General features: G+C 39.2%; 1 protein-coding gene across 2 annotated transcripts in view; it reads left to right on the top strand.

Moving 5' to 3' along the window:
• The first annotated feature begins 3,085 nt into the window (after window positions 1-3,085).
• The window catches only part of raph1a (Ras association (RalGDS/AF-6) and pleckstrin homology domains 1a), a 66,288-nt gene continuing 49,277 nt past the window's right edge, over window positions 3,086-20,096 (top strand). For both annotated transcript variants that reach the window (XM_079427210.1, XM_079427212.1), the window contains exon 1: window positions 3,086-3,350. The gene's annotated coding sequence lies outside the window, so the exon portion shown is untranslated. The remainder of the gene's footprint in view (window positions 3,351-20,096) is intronic.

Here is a 20,096-nt window from a genome sequence, read left to right as displayed (position 1 = left end):
GAAGTCGCTACAAAAGTGTTCCACAAAAATGAACCACCATTCAAACGTTTATGGGTCAATAACATTTTTAAAACGTTTTTGAAATGAGTCTCTTATATTCACCAAGGCCGCATTTATTTGATGAAAAATACAGTAAAAACAAACCTGTTTAGGGGATGCAAAAACGTTACATTATGAGATAAATATCAACATATTGCGCCCCAAAAATATAGCCTATATAGTAATTGCGGCCTAATGCAATTCAACGCACACTTGGTACATATGCTGAAATTTTCAGTGGGAGAACCATTGTGTCAAAATGCAAGTTTTTTTTTATTATTATTATTATTAACAAGAACAAGTTACATGTATATAACAAACATAATATATGATACTAATACAGATTTATATAAAAATATTAAAGCGTTTACAAACTTTCACCATTTTAAACGCCTGTTGTTTCATAGAAAATCGTATATAACGCTCCATTTCCTTCCTAAAAGAAAAAAACAAGGAGAACTTACATTTGCGAATATGAAATTTTGCATGTAAAAAATAAGATTTATCATGTAAACGTGACTGTGCTTTTCTCTGCTATTCTCTAAGATACCAAATAATACATATTTCCAAAACAAAACCAAATGACTGTCAATATTTTGTACAATAAAATCACAGACATTTTGCCAAAAATTTTGGCACAATTTTTTTTTACAAAAGGGCAATGCCAAAACAAATGTACAACAGTTTCAGGGCAACTGACATAAAAGGAGCAACTAAAATCCATATCAGATTGAAATTTTACCAAATAATATTTGGCTGGGTAAATCCTGTGTATAATTTTGAATGGTACTTCCTTTACCTTGTTTGTAATTAAATATCGATTAGGTATTAACCAAACCTTTCTTCCAAACAATATTGTCTGTCAGGTGATTCCAATATAAAACATAAGGCAAAAAAACAATGTCTCGTTGAAATAAAGCTCTTACGGAACTGTTGTGTGACTTAAGAGAAAAACAAATGTTACCTTATTATATTACGCAGAGACCACTGTTGGATGTTAATTCTTGTCTGATTTTTAAATAACATACAAACTTCAGGAGAAATAGCCCCAAAAACTTCAGTAGCCCCTCACTGCAGAACAAAGATCCAGGGGACGGGGTTGGATCCACATCTAGGGGGTGGAGATGGGTAGGTTTAGGGATCAGGGGGTGGAGATGGGTAGATTTAGGGATCAGGGGGTGGAGATGGGTAGGTTTAGGGATCAGGGGGTGGAGATGGGTAGATTTAGGGATCAGGGGGTGGAGATGGGTAGATTTAGGGATCAGGGGGTGGAGATGGGTAGGTTTAGGGATCAGGGGGTGGAGATGGGTAAAGTCGTGACGTATTGTCAAGTATGGTGACCCATACTCGAAATTGGTGCTCTGCGTTTAACCCATCCAAGTGCACACACACAGGGTAGGTTTAAGGATCAGGGGGTGGAGATGGTAGGTTTAGGGATCAGGGGGTGGAGATGGGTAGGTTTAGGGATCAGAGGGTGGAGATGTTAGGTTTAGGGATCAGGGGGTGGAGATGGGTAGGTTTAGGGATCAGAGGGTGGAGATGGGTAGGTTTAGGGATCAGGGGGTGGAGATGGGTAGGCTTAGGGATCAGGGGGTGGAGATTAGGGATCAGGGGGTGGAGATGGTAGGTTTAGGGATCAGGGAGTGGAGATGGTAGTTTTAGGGATCAGGGGGTGGAGATGGGTAGGCTTAGGGATCAGGGGGTGGAGATGGTAGGTTTAGGGATCAGGGGGTGGAGATGGGTAGGTTTAGGGATCAGGGGGTGGAGATTAGGGATCAGGGGGTGGAGATGGTAGGTTTAGGGATCAGGGAGTGGAGATGGTAGTTTTAGGGATCAGGGGGTGGAGATGGGTAGGCTTAGGGATCAGGGGGTGGAGATGGTAGATTTAGGGATCAGGGGGTGGAGATGGTAGGTTTAGGGATCAGGGGGTGGAGATGGGTAGGCTTGGGGATCAGGGGGTGGAGATTAGGGATCAGGGGGTGGAGATGGTAGGTTTAGGGATCAGGGAGTGGAGATGGTAATTTTAGGGATCAGGGGGTGGAGATGGGTAGGCTTAGGGATCAGGGGGTGGAGATGGTAGGTTTAGGGATCAGGGGGTGGAGATGGTAGGTTTAGGGATCAGAGGGTGGAGATGGGTAGGTTTAGGTCTATGTAAGTCCTATCTAGATCCAACCACGCCCCCTGGATCTTATGTTCTGCAGTGAGGACCATCTCAAAAACTTTGGCATAGTCCTCTGGTGTTACAGGAATCTTATAATGTGCCAAAAATTCACCATGAGTAAAAAGAAAACCATTTATATTAAATAAGTGATCCACCAATATGATGCCATTATCAAACCAGTGCTTCAGAAAAAGCGATTTGTGTTTATATAATATATCCTTATTGTTCCATATATACTACCTATGAGGTGAAAAATTGTGCTTATGGATCAAAGACCTTTTTATAAAGGCCTAACGGTGAAATTCTGCTAGTTTCGTTGGTATTTTATCAATATTATTATTATTATTAAAAATTATACCACCAAATTTTGAGAGAATATGGGAGGGAAATAGGATTTCTAACAATTTGTTAATAAGCCAGTTAACCTTACACGTATTATGTAATGTTGCAAAGTCTAAAACATTTAGGCCACCATTTTCATACGAACTGTTTTCTTTATGTAATGTATTTTATTTTTTCCAAATAAACTCAATCAGTCTTTTGTCAATTGCTTTTTCAAAGTCTAGAAATACCCTCTGCCTTTGTAATTAAAACTCTGCCCCTTAAAGAGAGATCTCTTATAAGCCAGTGATTTAACTTCCTTTTAGTTTTTTCAATAATAGGATTCAAATTTAGCAAGCACCTTCTTTTCTGGTCTTTGGTTATCAATAGGCTATTGCAAGATATCGAACCTTATTTTTTAAGGGAATGCCATGATAGTTAGTTCCGAGACATTCATTTATGGCCATAAGCTCACATTTAGTAAGTAGTGTCCAAACGCAAGTGAGTCGTCTTTCCATGCCCTGCGTGACGTCACACCGGGTAGGGCGCAATCGCATGGATTTCGGGGCTGGACAGGAAACGGAGACGCCAGGAACGCGCATCGGTCCGCAGCTCAGAACGGGAATGGAAGCGGGAGGAACGGGAGGCTCGCTCGTCTCATCATCATCAAATATAAGCGATCGGCACGGGAAGCGAAAACCCGATTGAGGTGGGAGAGGAGCTTGGATTCTGTCGCTGGATTTGCGCAACACATCAGTGGCTTTTTCCCATTGTTACCGTTTCCTTCGGACAAGACAGAAGCCGCAGAAGCGTCGGCTGGTTTGCGACAGTAAGCGCTTTCTCTTCATTTATACTCGCTGCTGCATGCGATCTCTTTCTGAAATAAAGACATTAATGAGCGGATCAGAAGCACGGCTTGTGTATTTCACGCTGGCGGCGTATTATTAGCTCATTATCTAGCGATACATCCAGGGAACAGCCCTGAAATTCAGACAGCTGTGCTGTGCCTCCAGTGTCTGAATATGAGGGCTGCTCCCTTGAAGAAACATTATAGTCGATAATAAAATACTGAAACGATTAATGGAATCTTTTGAAGATGCTGATTTGTAAGGTTTTGCAGCATGAATAATGAGACGAGATTAATCAGTCTGTCAAAGAGAGAGGATGAGATGCATCTCCATCTATCTGAATACATCTGCTGTTATTGAGGGTGGCTGAGATGTTTAACCTCTGATGTTTCGTTTGTTATAAGCCTTTTGGGTTTCCAGCATCGCTGTATCTAATGCAAGCCTCATTTCTGCTGTTATTGGTGCTTTTCCTCTTTGTACCTGGTGGAGTGTGTTCTGCAGTAACACATACTGCAAACAGATGAGCTGATGCCAAATTGGACCTCCCCTACACACACACACACACACACACACACACACACACACTGATATGTTCAGGCTCCACCCTTTGCAATGACAGCTGTAGGGTTCGTGCCAGTCTTGGTGCCTGTAGAGTGGAGGCCTGTTTTCACACATTTTTGTCCAGCTTGTCTGAGTATGTGTATCTGCTTTTGCTTCAGTGAATAGTTATTTTTCAGGCTTTATTTCCGAAAGTCAGTCTCTGTACAGACATATTGTCACATTACATCAGGTACAATGAAACTTGCCATTAAATATTTAGAGTTTTTCCAGCATGTAAATGCTAAAACAATTCAACAGAAAAAAGTAGGAGTTAACTCCAAATTATTAAACCATTTAAATAAATGGTTAAATAAACCATATAAATTAAATAAACTAAAATAACCGTTTAAAAATCATAATAATAATACAGTTATTCAGCAAGAATGCATCAAATTGATAAAAAAGTGACAGTATACTAAGGAATTTTTCTATTCATCAAAAAATTGTATTATACCTGGAAGAAATGGACAAAACTGATAAGTAATGTTACTTGAGCACCAAATAACATTTTAAGATATATTATAATAGAAAGCAGCTCTTTAAATTGCAATAATATTTCACAGTGTAAATGTGTATTTTTGATCATTTTTGAATTCAATTTACAGAAGTCATTCTAATATACATTTTAAGCATGCACATAATAATTATTTTTTTTTCTGACTGTTCTAAAAGCCACTTTTTAAACCAGTAGTTTCAACCACCCCCAAAAGGCTAGTGTATTGGTCAAAATAGTCCAAAATCATGCCTTTATTGCTCTTATGTTATTGTAACAGTAGATTGCAGATGGCTATAACATTATCCTTAAATGAGTAGATCATCTTGCATATGCATTAATAAATGCATCTTTGCACAGGCCAGTGGCAGATTGGAAGAGTGGATCTTAAATGTGTATCATTGGTACACAGGAAATATTCTAGCGAGCTCTTTGCCTCAGATCTTGGAAGCTTTACTGCACTTGCTGCTGGTAATGCATTAAACTTGAGGTTTATTTTTCTGCACAGAGTGCTGTTGCTTCAGTCTAATCCAGTGGGAGCAGTAGAAGATGTGCTGAGAGGGAAGTAAAACCATGAAATTGTTTTTTTTTATTTTTTTTTAATAAGAATTACAATGGGATGTTTCTTCTTTAGTGTTGCTATCTCTATAAGACCTTTCCCCTAAAATGCATTGTTATTTGCAGAATTAGTTTTCATTACCTCTCACCATATGTGCAGCAGAAATCCAGTGTCCATCCCCACCAGATTCCTCTTTCTAGAGCTGGCCTCCTATACCAAAATGACGTCAGGTGATTGTGAAACTAGGGTGGATGCTGGCTGTGAGGACCCTGGAGTCCAGATGCAGAGAGTCTAGCAGCCTAGGTCTTTTTCTGCTCGACAGATCTTTGTTCTAAGTGATCATAAATGAGTCCTGAAAGATTCAGTAGGTTCTCTGTGGTGCTGACCTTTGCAGCATGAGCAGCTATCTGACGGCTCACACTTGCGCCCACTTTCCCTCGACTCAGGACTGAAAGCAGAGATGTCTGCGAGACTCTTCAGGACGTAGAAAAAGAGCAGACGAAGAGGAAATTGGCAGCTAGGACGAAAGGGGGTGAAATTATTTAAATTAATAGCGTCCCACGAGTCTCGGACGAAAGGACGTCCTTTGTTGGGGCAGGAGTAGGTCAACTGCGTGCATCAATCTTCGAGGCAGCACGAGTGCAATATTGCTAATGTTTCGTGAGTGAGGGAGGACTTCGTGCCAACTTTAATCAGCTAATTTCGGTGGCATCTGCTGTATAGCAGCTCAAATGTGTTGTCAGGTGTGTGTGATCTGTCGTCGGCTTATAGTTTGGCTCATGAATGGCACTCAATGCACATGTTTGCTCCCTTGGATAACAGACCTTAGACCAAAGCCTGATTTGTCATCAGAATGATTTGTCATAAACCCCTCCGTCTCCATCACACTACAAACAAAGGTGGAAGGGGATGACTCATGCAGAGTGTTTGTACACATGGTTTGTTGAGCTTTGCATTGAGATCCAGTGTTTTATTTAGGCGTGTTTGGTTTTGTATTGTGTTCATATCAATGTGAACTGTGTTACTACAATGGCAGATTTTGCCCCCTTGCATTGGTTTCCTTCTGACAGTACTGCTTACATTGTAACCTGCCTATGTTGGGTAGAAGATTAAAAGTGTTTACAGCCTCTCATCCAGTGTTGTTTTAGAAACATTGGCAGCTGCCACCAGGCAGTGACACTGTTTTATCTGTGTTTGTGAAAGGCAGGCTGTTGGAGAGGAAGATTTGTTGCATTCATACACTCAATTTGCCATCACAATGCATGTTTTAGATTGACCGAAACATTAAGTTGCAATGAAACCGAAACGGGGGAGGATATTTTCTTTTGTATAATATGTATTTGTATGGTGCTATATTTTTAGATTTGCGTAAAGCCTTTGTCAATCACAATGTTCTTCTTTCTAAATTATCTAAGTTCCAACTTTCATCTGTGGCTTTAGCATGGATCTCCTCATATTTATCAAACAGACAGCAATGTGTAAAATTAAAGGGGTTCATTCTAATACCTTAAACTCTACAACTTTCAGACGAATACAAGTGGAGTTATATTAAAGGGGTCTTGACATGAACAAAATTTCCCTTGAACTTTTGACACAGAAGAGGTCTTTGTATCCTGCAAGTTTCATAACTTAAAATGTCCTCATCGTCAATAAGAAAGCATTTATGTAATAACGGCTCGTTTCGGATCCGAGGTGCAGTTTCTTGACAACATAATCAAAATAAAATGGTCATTTCCTGACAAAGCATTATGTAATCATTTACTTATGGTTTGTGACAGTGCAAGACATCCACGAATAATCATCTTCTCACCATAAGCCCCGCCCACTGGCAATCAGCCGGTGAACTTGATGCTTGATTACACTTAATGCGAGTGTCGCATTGCATCAAAAGCAAATAGAAATGACAATCACTGCCGCTATCTTGTCTACACTGGATACAGTATACAGATGCACGTACGCTTTCGGACACAGTACACGCATGCTTGAGTCTGTCAATAGTACAAATGGAGTGAAAGAACGTTCACTTTGACGCGCTTAGTTTAAAAAGCTTGTTCGCGTCAGTGTACAGATATCAGAAGGTTCACGGAACAAGTGGATAGTTTATTTCTATTGGCATCCCGGATCGTGTCTGAGGATTTTGTTTTGTAAATGAGGCACAGTGTCATGGTGAGTTCACAAAGAAACATTTGTTGAAAGATGATGCGGAACTACATCTGACTGCAGCTGAATCACCGAAAGTAAATGATTTCGTAACACTTTGTCAGGAAATGACCATTTTATTTTTATGTTGTCAAGACACTCGCATGCAATAGCGAGAGGGTGTTGATACTGTTTCCTATGCAATGACGTTAGCCAATCATCACTGTGAAGCCTTAAATGACACGCCCCTTAAAACAGGTAGATTTAGACAGAGGGTCAGAATGAGGGTTGAAAATCTATACATTTATTTGTTTTTTTTTGTGCAAAACACTTTATTAACATTATAAGTAAGCCTCAAGGAATATAAAATAATAAAAAAATGAAAATAATTAAAAAATCCATGTCATGACGCCTTTAAGAAGTGACCTGGCTCTTTCAAACTTTATATTTGCAGTGAATAGGGTTTAAGATTTTGAAGCCCAAAAAAACTGCATCCATGCATCATAAAAAGTGTTCCACATGACTCCAGGGGGTTAATAAAGACCTGAAGTGAAGCGATGTGTTTATGTAAGAAAAATATCCTTCTTTAAAACTTTATATACCGTAATCTCTAGCTTCTTCTAACTGTTGTACGCGTGTTCATGAGAGAGTGGCGTTCCAGCGGATAATGTTGGCGGCACTTCAGTGTTCGTCACCGCATTGGCCTATACGTCATCTACTGGAACATCACTCTCTGGTGAACGCGCAGAAATACAGTTAGCGAAAGCTAGAGATTACAGTTTGTAAAGTTTTAAATATGGATATTTTTCTTGCACAAAGGCATCGACTCCGTTCAGAAGGCCTTTATTAACCCCCTGGATCTTATACCCCATTCCCTGCCATTATCATTTTTGGGTGAACTAAACCTTTAAGAGATTTTGTTTATGAGGTCAGAAAAAAATAAAGATGCAACACATTTCTGTAGGAATTGTTCACAATAAGATCATTTAGAAAACAGATTTCAAAGGAAACTGTGTTTTTTTTCCCCCAATGGTGCAATACTTTGTCCTGTTTTTACTTTAATTTGCTCTAAAAATAAACTTTTTGTTTTGTTTTGTTTCCACCGAAAAGTGGAAGTATTGCGTCTCTATGGATTTTTAAAAACATTGCTCTGTCTGTTTGAGCATCTTGACCAGCACAGCAACATTGTTCAACATTTGACAGAGTCAGCACTGCATCAAACACTGAAATGTCACAGACCCTTTCTAGCTTGAGAACCAGGGATCTTTCTCGGAGCCTTGTAGCTTTTGCTGAAAAATATTCCGGGTTAAACAGAATTTACGTGAGGCATATTGTTAGAATGGAAATTTGTTTACAGTAATGCCCTGATCATTTATTATTTGAGCTACGTTCTTTTAATTGCCTTTAATTGTTTTAGAGCACGCTCCTGCGTGCTCTTCTGTTATGAACAGCATTTTTTATACATGGCTGACTGAACATGATCCACACCTCAGAGCTTTCCTTGAGAGTTGCATGCTGACACTTCACTTATTTATTTCTTTATCGTCCTTGACAAACAGTCACATTTACCATTATTTAGCAAATTTTTAAATGTGAAATCCAAATCTATGCAATGAGGATGAAAGATTTTCCCTCGCAGATTTCACAACGGGCCGGTAACACGAATCTGGTATGTTGACCAACAGACATCTGTGTGAACAGTGCTTCATAACATCGCTTTACTATTGTGATGGTTCCCGTTACTCAATTTTTGGGCATGTTGTGATTGGCGGCTCCACCTATGATTCACTTCAATCGGCAGTTTATTGAGTGCATCTGCCGTTGCGGTTCAGACGCCCTTTAAAAGAGATTGCAATCAGAGACAAAGGCTGCTTGGATTTGGACTTGGGATTTTGGGTTGTGTTTGGTGTGATTCGTATTGTTTGAGCACTTTTACATTGCTACAACAGCACATTACACTAGCAGCCAGACACCTTGCTTTACACACTGATGATGCTGATGTTTTCAGAAATATTGTTATTTTTTCTGTTTTGTTCTATTATAATGATTTACTTTTGAGCTTAATAAAGCCTTTTCTTATTGAGCTTTATGTTTGCGTGCATCCCTCTTTTTGTTGCTTCCCTTTGAGCCAGGGGTTGTAACAACTATTGACACGAGACCCTTATTGCCTGTGAATTTTTGGCTGCTTATGTTACCACAACTTTAACGATATCTCACCCAAAGTATGAAAATTCTTTCATATACTCACCCTCATGTTGTTGCAAACCCATATGACTTAGCAAGAAAGCCGTACAAGTTTGGACAACATGAGGGTGAGTAAACGATGACAGATTTTTATTTTAAATCTGTTAAGACCATAGATAGCGGAATGGTTCTTTTGACAGGCAACAGCCTTCATTTGAGCTCCTTTAGCCACCGACAGTCAATGAGATTAAGTGTCACATTATACCTCTGCCAAGAGTTTATGGACACAGTTGACCTTGGCAGCCTTCTTCCCCGCGTCCCTCTGAGAGAACTGACTGTTTCCCATAGGACACGGGCTAAAGGGAGAGAAGGAATGAATAACCAGAGCTCTATCAGTTCTTCTCAAGGACTACCATCAGACGAGTGTGAAGTGACACTCTCAACATGTGCTGTTTGTCCTCCTTTAGTGCATAACTGACAGAAGTTTCTCTGCTCTTGCATTCCTCAGGAGTGCTTCAGAAATGCAGTTCATGTGATTCTTATTATGAGGCACCGTATTAAGGGATAATGTACAGTCAGCAGCTCATTACAAAATGACCCAGATGGCGTAATCAAGACCACAATATGAAGTATAGGTGTCTTTATTTAGTTGTTACGACCTGCTGACTGTACATTATCCTGCTTATTACTTGGCCACTTAACAAATAAATAAGTTATATTGTGTTATTATATGAGAAAAAAGAGTGGTACAAGAGCAAACCCCTGATTTCATTAGTGAAAAATAAAATATGGCTTTGAGTCTGTGCCATGTTCAGTATCACACTGTGGCCTTTATTAAAAAAATACTTACGTGACACTAGAACGATTGACCAATCAGAGCCATGTATTCAATGTAATCAGTCTTGTTTTGTTCACTGCTGATAGAGAGCACTTTAAACATGTCTGTGGTGCTTTCTGATATTGTTATGAGTGCTGAGAGGGCTTGTTGTTGTGGATTGCAATTTGGTGATGGAAAAGTGGTATAGTTTATATTTGGTAATATCTAAGTAGTTTGTATGCCATGATATTTAGCTGATTAATTCTGTTGCTGCGTGAGCTGCTTTTGTTTTGGTGGATCGGTGGAACAATGCCTCACCCTATGTAAATATTCTACATGAATCTGCCAATCAGCTCTCCTTCTCCTCCGGCAGCGTGCAGATTTGGTTTCAGTAAAAGGTGAAGTGCAGTTTAGTAAGATGAAGTGTGTAATTTCTATGCCAGTGGCATCACATGGTGTAATCTGTTTGTTTGAGAGTCCTAACTTGGCAACACTGCACCAGTGACGTGAGTTTGGAATGGGACTACCTGTTTGCCTGAACCAAGAAGGCTTATAAATACCAGAAAAAAGCTATCCGTGAATGTTCCCATCAATCTCAATGCCAGAGTTGCTTGTCTGGTGCAGGACCCCCCCAGAAGTGTATGATTTTAGAAAAGTGCTATCTTTGCTTATTGGCATTGGCAACCAGTTTTCCTGAAGCCAATCACCTGACTCTGGAGCTGCACAAAGATTATCTCTAAAATTATCACCTTCACATGCACAGCATTACACTCTTACTTTCACTAAAGCTGCATTTATTTGATCAAAACTAACTGCTCTTTATTTATATATTATATAAAATATTTTTGATGGTAAAGCTGAATTTTCAGCATCATTACTCCTGTCTTCAGTGTCACATGCTCCTTCAGAAATCATTCTAATTTGCTGTTTTGCTGCTCAAGAAATATTTCTTATTGTCAATGCAATGTTGTGCTGCTTAATATTTTTGTGGAAATTGGGATACTTGCTTTTTTAAATTTAAAGGATTATTTGGAGAATGGTAAGTCTCTCAAATAGTCTCATTCTGGGAAAAATATAATTGAAATCCCTTCTCTTTCGAGCTTAGATTTGATAATTAAATGTGGAAAAGGAGCACAAATTACAACCAAAGAGAGTGAGAAAAGAGAAGGTTAGTAACATTGGAATGAGAATGTGAGAATGTCTAACACAGTAAGAAGAGAGTGGGTCATTTTTGGATGTTTTAGATATTAGCAAGTGTTACTGTGATATTTTTACTCAGCATGACCAAAAGAAGAGGTCTACTAGAGACCTGCTGTTAATGCCTCTGTATCAATCCTGACCTACTCTCGTAAGGCAGCCAAGTGTGTTTGGGGAAGTGTGCGTTAGATCGTGAAAATAGAGTTTGCATGAAAGAGCTTCAGCTATCACGGCCTGTGCTGTCTCTCTGTCAGCTCAAATAGTGGCAGACGTGTCTCTGACTGCATGTTTGCTGCATAGTTATGTGTTCTCAAATCTCGGCTCAATCTCAAATCTCTGCGGGGCCTTGTCAGTGCAATCTGAGCGTCACAAGTTGTTCTGTCTTGACCTGTATGTGCTTGAATCTCTGAGGTCTTACCTGGATGTAACCATGCAACCCAGTTCATTATTGGTTTTATAGATGATTCATAAAAGGTGGTAATCTCTTAGCAATAAAACTGTACTCTTACCAGAAAGCCAGGTCGTAAAATGAAAAGAGCATGAATAGAAAAGTGTATGAATAACTTTCTGGTGAGTTAATATAATGTCGAAATCTGTGCTTGGAAAATCTAACCTCATTCGCTTTTGGTTCACTCGTCCAATGTTGTTGCTTCCCGGTGTGCCAAGCGTTCTGCTCTGTTCCCTGTGCGGTGGACTGGGGGAAGAATGAGAGGATGGAGATCAGGATGCAGGTTTATGGTCTTCCTCCCAACTCTCGGTTTATTGATTAATTACAAGGTTTTACTAGCTCAACATCTGCTGAAGTTGAAGGTCAATGAGAATGTAGAGATGGTGACAGTACCGTTTTAATTTGTCTGAGAAAGAGTGATCAAGATGAAGAGAGAAAAGAGTTTGGTGTGATCCATTTTAGTGAATTGGTTCGGACAGTTTATGTGAATAAACATGCTCAATGATTCATTTGTTTTGTAAAATACTGCCGTGGATGTTTTTCAGTTTTAGCAATTGTGTGTCTTACATGCAAAAGCTGATAAAATGTAAAAACTGTAACTTGAATGCAATGTAAGTCGCTTTGGATAAAAGCGTCTGCTAAATGCATAAATGTAAATATGCAGCTGTTATAAAGTTTAATTTGATCATTGATATTCTTATTGTTTTACCTCTCTAAACCGATGCAATCTATTTAGCTGTTTTCATTATTTGTTGCTTGACTATCGTTTGAGACTTTATCTTCTTGAGCTGCAAGCTTCTCTCATAATTCAAAGCAGGTTTCACAGCACTGGGTGTAACATTGTACTCCATATATCCAGCTCTAAGAGTGAACTCCTTACTGTTCAGCGAGCACAGAAAATCATTTGATCGTGTTATGACATGCCTGGAAGAGCTGTCGTAAATGCAAGGAGAGACATAATTGCATCCCAGCTGTTTTTCCCTCTGACGCGTCCAGCACTGAGGTGAAGGAGAGGCAAATCCTCCTGGATCCCTATAAGAAGAAACTATTGAAGTTTGTTCAGATTGACGCCTTTATATAACTTGTGTCTATTGACGCTTGTTTTGTCATTCTGTGGAAGCTCAGTTAAGAAGAGATTTCCAAACTGTCTGATTGTTGTAATGGAGAAATTACATGTTGGGGCAGAAAGTGTTAATGTGTTTCGTAAGGGAAGGGAAGATTTCGTAAGATCTCTTCAAGCCCATGTCTGTGTTTGCGTGTGTTATGAGGATCCACCTCTGCTTGTGTCGTCATGGCCTAGACCCTCCGTCCCAGAGCCAGACTCACAGTGGGTGGCTAAAGATGGGTGTGTTTGCTGAGTTTAAATGTCTGACATAGCAGATCGCTTCTTCAGGAGACAGCTATCTTATGTACACGCAAAAGGTTTCCACGAAGTCCAGGAAGGTGCGATGTAATCAGACCACCATCAATACAATGAGCTACAACCTAACTTTCACATTTTTCTTGGATACTTGACATTGCACTTTAACATAACATTAAAGCCTTTTTTAAATCCGAGACATCAACATAAGTGTTTACAGAGTGGATATGTACTATTTAATTTTTAGTAATTCTTTTGCTGCTCTAAATCTATTTAGTGTTTTTCTTCTGGCTATGTCTGGGAATTGCACAAGGTTAAGTGAATGTGAAGAGTAAATCATGTGTGAGTGATATTGAATCTGTGTAATGAATCTGATCCACACTACTGGTCCTTTAGGTAAAACTCCTCTTGCGGGGTCGTCCAAGTCATGTAACAACATGTGTGGCATTGGTTATCCTGCTGTAGGACCCTTAAATGTAATAATGAGAGGTCAGTTTCATTCACACAGTGGATCAGCAAACCTAATTTACTGTATAGCCAAAACTTAACTGGAGTTTGAAGGTTTCACAATGAAAAGGTTCTTCTTTTATCCTGAGCTTTTTGTGTATGCAGCATCATAAGTGCGCTCGCAGGGTAAATTGAGTGCATTTTTACTTGTGGATTATTGTGATGTTTTATCAGCTGTTTGGACTCTCATTCTGACGGCACCCATTCACTGCAGAGGATCCATTGGTGAACAAGTGTTTTTCAAAACCTGTTCCAATGAAAGAACAATCTCATCTACATCCTGAATTGCCTGAGGGTGAGTACATTTTCAGGAAATGTAAATTTTTGGTGAACTATTCCTTTACAGTACACGCAATGTACGTATTCTCTTAAAGAGTTCATGACAAAAGTGGCATTGCTCCATCCTTTCTGTTGTCATATTTGGCTCAGAGATGCCATTGTAACATTTCTACTATTGCGTGCTTCTTAATACTCATCATGTGTGTGTTCTGAAACGGATTGCTCTCACCCACCAGTGGCACCAATTACGCTGTGCAGAAACTAATCAGCTCCTCTGCGATTAAACCCAGACATGCACATACACACACCATTGTGTGTCAAAATGAGATAAAGACAGCTACTGTGGTTTGAAAGTGGAGATGGCTCATGGATTTGTGCTCCCTCCTCCTGGATACGGGATAGAATTTCAAAGCAGGTCTGTTGGAGTTCATACGATGGCTCTTCATCAGATTCATGCCTAAGGCTTTCCTTAATATGGATAAGCTTGTCATTGTGTTTTGCTTTCATTTTCATTGCTAAATCATCATGTTTCTTATGTGTGATGCTGGGGATGAAGTGATATTAAAAGTCTGTGCAATAAGCTGATAATTATTTATATTCCTAATAAATATAGGCTATAAATAGACGTTCTCAATTGATAGAACTTGTGAATGACGGATGTTCATTATGTTTGAATCTCTGTGCGTAGTTTCAATGGTGGCATATTTGTAGGTTACCTACTACTGTAGCAGGCTAAATTTGATAGATGATGTGTAATAATGCCTCATACCACCATTCAGTGTCTACCAGTGTACAGAGCTGCAGCATTTCCGGGAAAGGCCAACGCCTGCAGAGAGATCGATATGGATGAGGTATCTTGTCATGCTTGCTCTCCCACCCGGAGGGAAAAACAGGAAGATATCCCTGTTGGTTATGGAGTCTTTACATTTCTGTCATTTGCATTTGAATTGTTTCTCTGAAAAACTGAAACATTCTGCTGGTGTCCATTAGCGGCTCTTCCTGGCTGGTTTCTTTATAACATTACTTCAGCCTCCGGTTACGGTTCTATTTTTGTATAGGAGGAAATGGCTGCAACCAATATTGTTCCTGCTTTGTCTTGTTTCTCCACAAGCTCCATTTTAACATCAATCTTTCTTGTTGCTGTGTTTTCCTGCAATGTTCTAATGTAGAAGCGATTGTCTCCTGTATATCCTTATTGACTGATGCTATTTTCATCAGTGGCCATGCTAACACTGAGCACCACCCGGGTTTGTTAAAGCTCAGGGAAGGTGGGGCGACCGCCTTGCTGTCCATGTAGCCCAGTTTAGGATACTCCATGTAGTTGAGCCACTCAAAGCATAACTCTCCCATAAAAGACAAGCACACAGAGAGGCTTTTGTGTGAGATTTGTTGAAAGTCGTTGTGGGTGGTGGTTGAGTCATGTTGTTGAGTGTGTATGTTCATCTGTGTCACTGGCCAGAGCAATTTTGGAGTCTAAATGGACCCCGTTCTTTCATATGTGACTATTTCACACTCTTTACAAGAGTCACATAATGTGCTTTGTTGGTGGTTAATATAAGATACTTGTACTCTCAGCAAAAGCAGGAATAGCCACATCTAAGGTGCGGCCACCATTTACTGTTGTTCAGCAAATTTTTTGCCAAATGCATACGTTCATGTAAAAGTGTTGTTTTTAGTGTGTTGATGTGGTTTCTTGGGTGGTTACTTATAGGCCCAAGTTAAAACCATCCACCCTGGATTCTCAAAGATATTCTGGAATCTAGATATGGTGCCTCCTTAAGTGTAAGTTTATGGGATATTTTTGCATGTTTTATCACCCACCAGACTAAAGGCGTAAGTTTGATTGTTTACGATAATATATTTGTGGTCTGTAACATTTATTTTCTTTTGTTTTTGAGAGAAGTATCTTATGGACACTAAGGCTGTATTTATTTGATCAAAAGATGGAGAGTAAAACAGTAATATTGATAAATAAAAATTCATAAGCTGAATTTTCAGCAGCAAGTAAAATTTCTTATCAGTGTTGAAAACATTTGAAGCATGCAGTTCAGCAGCTGAAAACTACGACTTTTTAAAAAAAGTTATACATTTTTCAGTTCAAACTACATTTATTTGAAAATCTTTTGTAACATTTTATTTTTGCATCTTTGTAGAATAGAAATATCATTTTTTCAATAACAAAAAATCATTTTGAGTGGTAGTTATGGGTCAGACATTGTGTTTAATAAATGTGGAGTTTCAAAAATAAGTGTGAGCAATAGTGCTTGTTGCCTTAGAAAATGCTGCTAATGAGTTATTCTGCCCTCTGGTTTGTCATCGAGTGTCTCATCTAAGAACGTGCTTAGCTTATTTAATTATTTAATGACAGAATTCCTCAAAGGTGCACTGCCTGAAGTCTTAAAGCACAGTTTATATTTAGTCTCATGTAAACTGTTCTTGGGATTGCTTAAGATTCTCTATTCTGGCACTTGCTTCCTAAAATGTCATTGATTGTAATAGCAGCTTAACAGCAAATTGCCTCACAATCTCTTTATTTGAGTCACACCAGACCTTGCAGAGAGGTGGTAGAAGAAGTCTGCCTCCAACCGTTTGCATGACCCAGTTGTTGCAGTGCTCTGTTTTCTCTCTGGTGAGCTGCTTGAGTTCTAATTGCCACCACTAGCTATGATGCTCAAGAGCGTTTTCTTGAATGGGTGATGGTAATTCTTCTCTGGGGCTTCAGAAGAGAGTTTGCAGTGGCTTTCAATGTTAAACACCCATCACATATCAAAGCCATAGTATGGCCTCTGGTCCATTCCTTCTGCGAGTCCTACTGACCTAATAATGACTCTCAGCCTCCGCTGTGTCCATCCACACCACCAGCAGCTCATTAGCTCTGCCAGGTTAATTATTTCAATTCCAAACGCAGCCCTGGAGGCCGGAGAGACAGGTGACACCCTAAAGCCCTTGGCGGTGCAGTCATAGGCTGTCAGCAAGCTCCCTCCTTTCCTCATTTAATCTGTGTCTGTCCGGAGGGCGAGCGGACCTCCTTCTTTACAGCTCTGACTTTGAAATGAGAGCTGTAGGGATAGAGACATGTACACAGATGCACATAAAACAAATACACATAGCAGTCTGCTTCAACTGCAAAAGAAATGGAACATGATGTAAGCTTCTGCGGCTATGTGTATTTAATTACCAGTTACCTATTTTTGTTTTAAAGTCAGCCTGAAATGAAACCGATTCATCTGTGCATGTTTTTTTTTCAACTGCTTTTTATAATTAAAATGCAGAATTTAACCCCCCTCTCTTTCGTAAAATTGACCTCAAGCTTGGAGGTCTGCCTCCATCCAGTCAACAACCGATGGATAGAACCAAGTCTTACATCTTACATTTTTTGATAATCACTGGAATGTTATGTATGGGAAAAAAAAAAACATTTGTCCCTATTTCTGTTTCATTTCTGTTTTTTCTCATTAGTAAGGTATTACGAACCCACATGTATAACCAAATCTCCTGAGAAAATGTAAGCATTTTGGCATATTTGCGGCAAAGATTTGAGTCATATAAAAAGGTACAATGGTTAACAAATAGCATGAAGTTCCACCCTTACACTTAACTGTCAGTGGGGCATAAGCAGCGAATGACAACGTATGAATTCATACAAATTAGCCATTAATTCGTAAAATGTGAAATAGATTTGGGGGAAAACAAAATTGCTGTGAAAGTATGTTGGGTATTACCCTTAAGTAAACGAATACTACTTTTCAAAAAGATGCACAACAGATTACAGTCATATCAGTAGCCAACTGAAAATCATTGCGAGAAAGTGGTACTGCACCCACACTTCTGATAACTGACATATTAAGTAGTTAAACTACAGTCAAGTTATTATTATATTGCAGTTGCTTCAAGTCAGTCAATAGGTGCAGTCACATCTACCAATGTTCAGCAAAATTTCACAGTCAAAATAGAGTCATTGCAGTATATTCACAAACGCAGTGGGAGTTTTTGAACTATAGACTCATATAGGGACACTAGATTTGAACAGATAATTGATTTTTGCATTTAGAGAACGGTTAAACAGAACAGTAGAAAAACGGTTTAATCTAAATGTGAAAAAACACCTCTCATTTGAAGTCAGAGACATAATGAACAGCATAATTTAACAAAATATGCTGCCACTATACTTTCAGTTGTAACATGACAACTCTGAAAATTTTAGCACGGTAGTGGATATGACAATGTTAATGTATTTGATCTTGGCGGAATAGATCTGCTTCGTTTGCTGAATTGCTGCTGCTACTGCCAATACATACACTGTAAAAAATGATCGTGATTTTAACGGTAAAAAACTGTGAAAATGCTATGGTAAAAACCTGTTACATGGTTAACGGAAAGTTCCTGTAAACTGACGTTCCCAGAATTCCCTGCGTTCCATTTCAAGTTCTGTTTGAATTTGACGTTTTTTCTTTGAAATAACTATGTTTCTTCTTAGTTTTTTCTTATCAGTTATGTTTATTAGGTTTGTATGTTACATCTAATGTTGTTAAATTAATGTTTATAGCATATTTCAGTTTAATGAGTCTCACCATGATGGTGTTTAGTGCTTGTGTGAATGACACTGTGCACCTTCTGTATATTCTATTGTTTAAAAGTTGCTTGTGATGGGCTTTGGCTCATCATGTGACTTTCTCATCATCACCTGCATTTGGTGGTTATCAGTGTATTTCAAAGGAACAAAACAGATTTCAGTACTTTAATAGGTTGGTATATTAAGATTATATCAGTTAAAGAAATTACGGTATTTAACTGTAAATTTAAGTTAAAACCGTAAAACCTAAAATGTTGCTACCATATTTTTTACGGTAGAATTTTGGCAACCACAGCTGCCAGTTTTTTACCGTAAATTTTACAGAATTTTTTTTACAGTGTACGCCGATACGATGCTGTTAGTTTTTAATACATCCTGCTGCTGCACAAATAGCATATATAATAAGCTGTAGCAGATCTATACAGGTGGAGCTGGGGAGGGTGGAGGGTTTCAGAGGAACACTAAAGCTGTGAAATGATCTAGTGAATGCTAACAAGCCTTTTAAATGTAAAGCACCAAACTAATTGGCTGCGGCTGCAACATGAACCAATCAGCTTGTGCCAAGTATATTAATGCTGTGAATATCATCACTTTGCGTGACCCATCAGCCTGCACCGTCTAGAGTTTCATGACAGAACCTGGCATTTATGTAATCCTTTTTGTCACATCAAAAGCATTGTGCACAATTTAACATTACATTAAAGATTTAATGTAGCGATACATTTCTACTAATTGAAAAAAAGTAGCTTGTTCTGTCAAAACCATGAGTTTGTTGTTCTCTTTTTCTGAATGAAACTGGCCTAAATGGCACAAGCTCCTTCCACTAGTGTGGTTATGCCTAAACGGAGCTGCAATATTAGGTCAGTGTGTGGTCACTGTTTGTTGTGACAGCTTGGGTTCTCCTTTCTGACGTCCTCCAACCATGTACTTCAAATCTGCTTTACATGCATGCTGCTCTGCACTATACTCTCTCTCGCTCACCTGTTCATCATTCACAAAGGGAAGTGTATTGGTTTTCGTCTGCATGGACAGAAGGATGTGGAGTAGGTCACAGTGATAATCGCTCTTTTGTTTCTCCTTCCATCAGTATGAACGAGACGTAACTCGCTCATAACATTAGGCTTTATGTGGCTTCCTGCCGTAGAGAGCTGATCCTTGAATTTGAATTGCAAATTGTGATTTTCTTCACTGGGTGTGTGGAAAGTGTGAATTGGTGCTCTTCCCCTGCTCATCAGTGAGTGGTTCAGATTTGCTTAACTTAAGATTTGGTTTGTTCATTTTGACTTTTGGAAGTACTAACTTCGGGAGCTAAACAGAGGCAGCTAGTCTTTGTAAATACAACAAGCGCATTTGTCTAGTGAACAGCTGTGTAGCAGACATGTGGAAGGGTGTTTGAGAGTGTATCAAAGCATTTGAACCCCACTCTATGTATAAATAGCCTACCCCACTGACCCACACACACCACTACAGTTGACTGTCTATTTATAGTGGAGTAGTGTTGATTTGACTCAACTTCATTTCTGGAGTATGTGAGGCACTGAAGCTTATCTAATGGTAACAATTCCCTTTTA

This window comes from Barbus barbus (genome assembly GCF_936440315.1).
Source record: "Barbus barbus genome assembly, chromosome: 10".
In the NCBI taxonomy this organism is placed as follows: Eukaryota; Metazoa; Chordata; class Actinopteri; order Cypriniformes; family Cyprinidae; genus Barbus; species Barbus barbus.
Note: the sequence above shows the minus strand (reverse complement) of the source record. Positions and strands in the feature narration are given on the sequence as shown.